This window comes from Dromiciops gliroides, chromosome 3 (genome assembly GCF_019393635.1).
Source record: "Dromiciops gliroides isolate mDroGli1 chromosome 3, mDroGli1.pri, whole genome shotgun sequence".
NCBI lineage: Eukaryota > Metazoa > Chordata > Mammalia > Microbiotheria > Microbiotheriidae > Dromiciops > Dromiciops gliroides.
The window spans coordinates 299259386-299265385 of record NC_057863.1 but is presented as its reverse complement, the minus strand read 5'-3'; the positions used below and the strand labels follow the sequence as shown (position 1 = coordinate 299265385).

General features: G+C 36.5%; 1 pseudogene; it reads right to left on the bottom strand.

The window, feature by feature from the left end:
• Positions 1–211: 211 nt before the first annotated feature.
• LOC122747505 overlaps positions 212–6000 on the bottom strand; it is a 42992-nt pseudogene continuing 37203 nt past the window's right edge.

Sequence of the window (6000 nt, the reverse complement as noted above, 5' to 3'; positions counted from 1 at the left end):
ATCTGGCCTCAGGCACTCGACACTTACTAGCTGTGTGATGCTGTGTAAGTCACTTAACCCCCATTGCACTGCAAAAAAAAAAAAAAAGTAAAAGAAAAAGATTATATCTTTAAAACTCAGAGGTACCTTAGAGGCCATCTACTCAAAGTACCTCATTTTACAATTCATGAAATTGAGGTAAGGAGAAGTTAATTAACTTGGCTAAGATCCCTCAGTCCAAGATCCTATAAAAGTATGGATCTAAATCCAGATACTCTGACTCTTTTTTTACCTTTCCATCACATAACTGTTTTCCTGCAGTTATTCTTGTCTACATAAATAACATGAGTTATCTCATAAGTGAAATCATTACAGTATATATTTTCACAAATATCTAATAATTATAACCAAATTATTTACCAAAATCTAGGTAAACTATCTATGGCATTTACCAACTCTAACAATTTAGCAGCTATGTCAAGGAAATGTAATTTGTCTAGAATAAAGCCATATTTGCTGTTTGTGAACAACACCCCCTTTTTATTCTAGATATTCATTAACTATGCCTTTTAACAATATGTTCTGGAATTTTGCCAGGAACAAATGTCAAGCTCTGTGACTTAGAATTCATAGATTCCACTTTCCTACTCCTTCCTTTTTTAAAAAACATTACATTTGCCTTTCTCCTATCCAGTGGCACTCCTCTTATTCTTCATGTTATTTCAAAGGTCACTGACATTGGCTCAGCACTCACATCTGCCAGTACTTTCTGTACCCTGGGATATAGTTCATTTGGGCCTGTTGATCTGAACTCAAATCAGACAGATGCTACAAATGGACAGGGAATTGGATGCAGTATTAAAAAGGATAAGGAGAGAGGGCTGGGTTGACTTCAGAAACCTGCAAGTCTCCTCTGACAACCTCAAACTTTTCTCTAAAATAAAGGTCCATTTTCCCCCAGTCATTTCCTGTTCATTTTTGTATTTGGGTGCATTTTCTTTTCAATATTAAAAAAGCAGCAAGTTCAACAGAAAACAGAAATCTAGGAAGTGGGCAGGGGAAGAGCCCAACATATAAATTGTAGATGTGGAAAGGATGAAATAAAATGAAGGAAAGATTTGGTAATGGGAAAGGAAGTGTTGTGTTGCCCCTGCTACCTTCTCTTGGAGGGAATTGATTTTAGGGGAGAGTGGAAAAGAATTGAAATACTCCTCAAATGAGAGACTTGTCTAGAATTTTGGGCACTGAAACAATTTTCACTTCTAAGACTGGGGAAGGGTATCTAGGTCCCAAAGTAAAGGGGGACAAAGAGATGAGAAGGGAGCCCACCTAGAAGAGTGAAGCACAAACCCCTTCAAAGAAAAATGAACATTTGGGAGAGAAACCAAAATTGGGGGAAATAATTATCTCAATACTTTCTCCAGAGCTGGAGAGAGAGAGGGAGATACCTGGATATAGGAATATGACAGTAGTATCTGCAGATGGTAGTTAGAATAGAAAGTATGGCTCCCCCAACAGAGTTTTATGGAATGAAACACTTCATTTCCTCCTTTCCCCCTAAATACCCACCAAGAGAACTCTCAACTAGGAATATAGCAGCTTGGTACCCTTTTCCATAAAAGAAAGCCAAAGAGTTCTGGACCTTTCCTCTTCATCACCATTTTACTGCAGGGCACTTAATGGGCACAAATTGAGGCTCTGGGTTGGGGACAATATGCTTCTTGGAGAGAATCTGGGATTGATGAAGAAAAGGGTATATTACTGAGGTGACAGGTCATATAAGGAAGGAAGAACAGAGGGCAGAGGGCTCAACACTTACAAAGAAGGAGAGAAAAAGTATGGAGGCAGAAAATTTAAACTTTAGAGGAAAAGGATGATGGGGAAAGAATGTTGGGAAGAGTTGAGAAGACTGAAATGGCAGGATATCTCCCTTAGGCCTCCTCCTCTGCCTCCTCACCAAAATCCTACTCCTTTCATCAGTGGCATCCTGGTATTGCTGGTACTTAAAAATGCAATCTTGTATGTTATTCTCAGCTTCAGCAAACTCCATCTCATTTATCCCCTCCCCTGTGTTCCAGTGGAGGAAGGCCTTCCAGTGGAACAAGGCAGTGAACTACTTACTGTAAGATGCATTTGAAGAACTCCTGGATGGCAGTATTGTTGCTAATAAAGGTGACAGCTGTCTTGAGCCCATAGGGTGGAATATCACTAACAGTAGTCTTGACATTTTGGGGGATGCACTCAACAAATTAGCTACTATTTTATTTTGTAAATTGAGCATTTCTTCATCCACTTCCTTAATGGACCATGGAAAACAGAAGCAATAGTATGATATTGCCCACGGTGAGGGTCATATGCCCTCATCATGTTTTTGGTATCAAAGACCTGCTGGGTAAACTCAGGGATGGTCAGGGCATGGTATTACTGGCTCCCATGGCTGGTGAGGGTGGGGCAAGGCCAGACATGAAGAAGTAGAGTTGAGGAAAGGGGACCATGTTTATAGCCAATTTTCAGAGGTCAGCATTAAGCTGTCCAGGAAAGCAAAAGCAGGTAGTGACACCACTCATGGTAGGAGACACTAAATGGTTGAGGTCACCATGGATTACTCTATCTTCCTTTGAGATATCTATGGTTTTCTAGCCCTTTCTAGGAAATATCAAGATCTTTGATACATAAGTTCTATATGGAGCATAGTAGTTTCATCCTGGTCTATACTGTACATTGAACACATATTTGGACAGCATAGCTAATCATCTATGGCTGATATCCTCAGGTTTGCAACAGTGGCAAATTAGCCAATGGGTATCTGTTCATTCATACCTATATACATATATCCTCAATATGCTTAATTGATACAATAGGATTCTAACTTCCACTTTGTGAATAAGATAGTGAGTCCAAATGTCAATTAATTAAAGATGACAAACAGAATGACATTGTAGTAATCATCTCTATACTACAAAACCACTTCCCATCTAGTTAAGCTGGAATCTCTGTAATAAAAAGAGCTAATTTATTAGACAGAAAATGTACTTTGTTTAGATAGTGAAAAAATTAGCAATATTTCTCATTACTGAGATGTCCAGAGATTCAATTAAATGTTGCTGCCATTTTATTGAGTCATAAACTTCTTTCCTTCATATTACAACATTTCTTGCTGTTCTTCCACTCACAGGTGAGATTATTAAAAGCATAGTTTTTCATAAATTTCCAACAATTACCAGGAAAACACAAAAATCTCTTTATCTATGAAAATTCTTTGGTAATAATTAGGTAATCAATGCATCCATCTTGTTAGAACAAGGAGCATACTTCCTGGAATACAGTGAGCATTAAATAAATGCCTGTTGATTTATCCAGTAGACATTTCCTGTTAAAATACCCTGTTGCACAGAAGTTTTAGAAATGCTTGGTAAAATTGATGGTTGTCTCAGAACAGGTTTAGACCACCAATATCTAGTCTATTTAACACCATTAGAATTTTTCTTTATATTAAGAACACAACAATGTGAAATGCAAATTGGATACAAACCAACAAGAATTCCAAGTGTTAAAGAAAAAGATGAGTGTGAGAGATAAGAAATTGGGGAAATAAATGACTGATGCATATATATGTGTGTGTATGTATGCATATATGTATACACACAAATACATATGTGTGCATGTATGCATATGTATATAGATATGTGTTATATATATATGTATATATATATATATATATATATATAAAGACAAATTACCAGCTTAGTAAAAGAGACAAAAAAAAAATATGAAGAAAACAACCTTAAAAAAAAAGAGAATTGGCCAAGTGGTAAAAGTGATTCAAAATGCACTGAAGAAAATAACTCCTTAAAAATATGAAATTGGCCGACCTCAGACACTTATCACTTACTATCTGTGTGACCCTGGGCAAGTCACTTAACCCCAATTGCCTCAAAAACAAACAAACAAACAAAAAATATGAAATTGGCCAAATGGAAAAAGAGGCACAAAAGTTTAATGAAGAAAATAATTCCTTAAAAATTGGAATTGGATAAGTAAAAGCTAGTGACTCCATGAGACTTCAAGAAACAATAAAACAAAGTCAAAAGAATAAAAAAAAATAGAAGAAAATGTTAAATATCTCACTGGAAAAAATAACATAGGAAATAGATTGAGGAGAGATTTTTAAATTTAAGAATTACTAGTGGGGCAGCTACGTGGTACAGTAGATAAAGCATCAGCCCTGGATTCAGGAGGACCTGAGTTCAAATCCGACCTCAGACACTTGACACTTAGCAGCTATGTGACCCTGGGCAAGTCACTTAACCCTCATTGCCCTACAAAAACAAAAGAAAACAAAACAATAACAACAACAACAAAATAATTACTGGACTACTTGAAATTCATGATAAAAAAGAGCCTAGAAATATTTCAATAAATTATGAAGGAACACTGCCCTCATATTCAAAAACCATAGGATAAAGTAAAAATTAAAAACACACACTGGCCATCTCCTGAAAGAGATTCTAAAATGAAAATTCCCAGGAATAGTTTAGCCAATTTCCAGAGCTTCCAGGTCAGGAAATATATGTTTCAAGTAGGAAAAAAGAACAATTCAAATATCATGGAGCTAGTGTCAGGACCACAATAATAGATTTAGCAGCTTCTTGGAATATGATATTCTGGAAAGGCAAAGGAGTAAGATTATTGTTCTTGTTCAGTCACTTTTCAGTTATGTCTGACTTTTTGTGATCCCATTTTTGGTTTTCTTGGCAAAGAAATTGGAGTTATCTGCCATTGCCTTCTCCATTTCTTTTTTTTTTTTTGAGGGGCAATGGGGGTTAAGTGATTTGCCCAGGGTCACACAGCTAGTAAGTGTCAAGTGTCTGAGGCGGGATTTGAACTCAGGGACTCCTGAATCCAGGGCCGGTGCTTAATCCACTGCACCTCCTAGCCGACCCCTCCATTTCATTTTAAAAATGAGGAAGTTGAAACAAACAGTACTAAGTGACTTGTCCAGGGTCACATAAGTAGTAAGTGTTTGATGCAAGATTTGTACTTAAGGGGTTGTGTCTTCATATTTCTAGGTTAGGCACTCTATACACTGTTCCATCTAGCTATCTAAGCTAAGATTACACAGAAGAATAACCTACCCAGCAAAACTGGATATAATCCTTCCAAGGAAAAATTGGATATTTTAGTAAAGGACTTTCAAGCATTTTTATGAAAAGACCAGAGCTGAATAGAAAGTTTAACTTTCTATTAACTTCAAATACAAGACTCAGGAATCATAAAATGGTTAACATGAAAGAGAAATTATAAGGGATTCAATATGGTTAAATGGTTTACATTCCTATATAGTAAGATGTATCTCCTAAGATTTCTTTTTTCATTTTTAGGGCAGTTAGAATGAGTCTACATAGGCAGAAGGCATAGAAGTGAGTTGATTATGTTGAGATAATTTTTAAAAAACAAAATTAAGCAGTGAATAAGAGGAATGCACAGGGAGAATGAGGAAGGAAGAGGAAGAACATGAAAATGATCTCACATAAAAAAGCATGTAAGGAATTGCTTTTATAGTAGTTTAGAAAATGGGGGTGGCAGGTAATGCTTGAACCTCACTCATCACTATTGTTTCAAAGAGAGAAGAATATATACACATTAAGTTGGATAAAGAAATTTGCCTTACCTAACACTGAAGAGAAGAATGGGATAAGAGAAATGAAGGGGGGATGATAAAAAGGAGGATGGATTACGGGTGGCAGTAAGACAGATTTTTGAGGAAGGATAACCTAAAAAGAGAGAGAAAAAGATAAACAGAAGAAAATATGATGGAAGGAGGGAAATAGAGTTACTGATCTTAACTGTGAATGTAAATGGGATTAACTCACCCATAAACCAGAAGTAGAGAGCAGAATGGATTAGAAATTTGAATCCATCAATATGTTGTTTACAAGAAATATCAATTAAAAAGACACACAAAGGGGCAGCTAGGTTGCACAGTGGTTAGAGCACCAGCCCTGGAGTCAGGAGGACCTG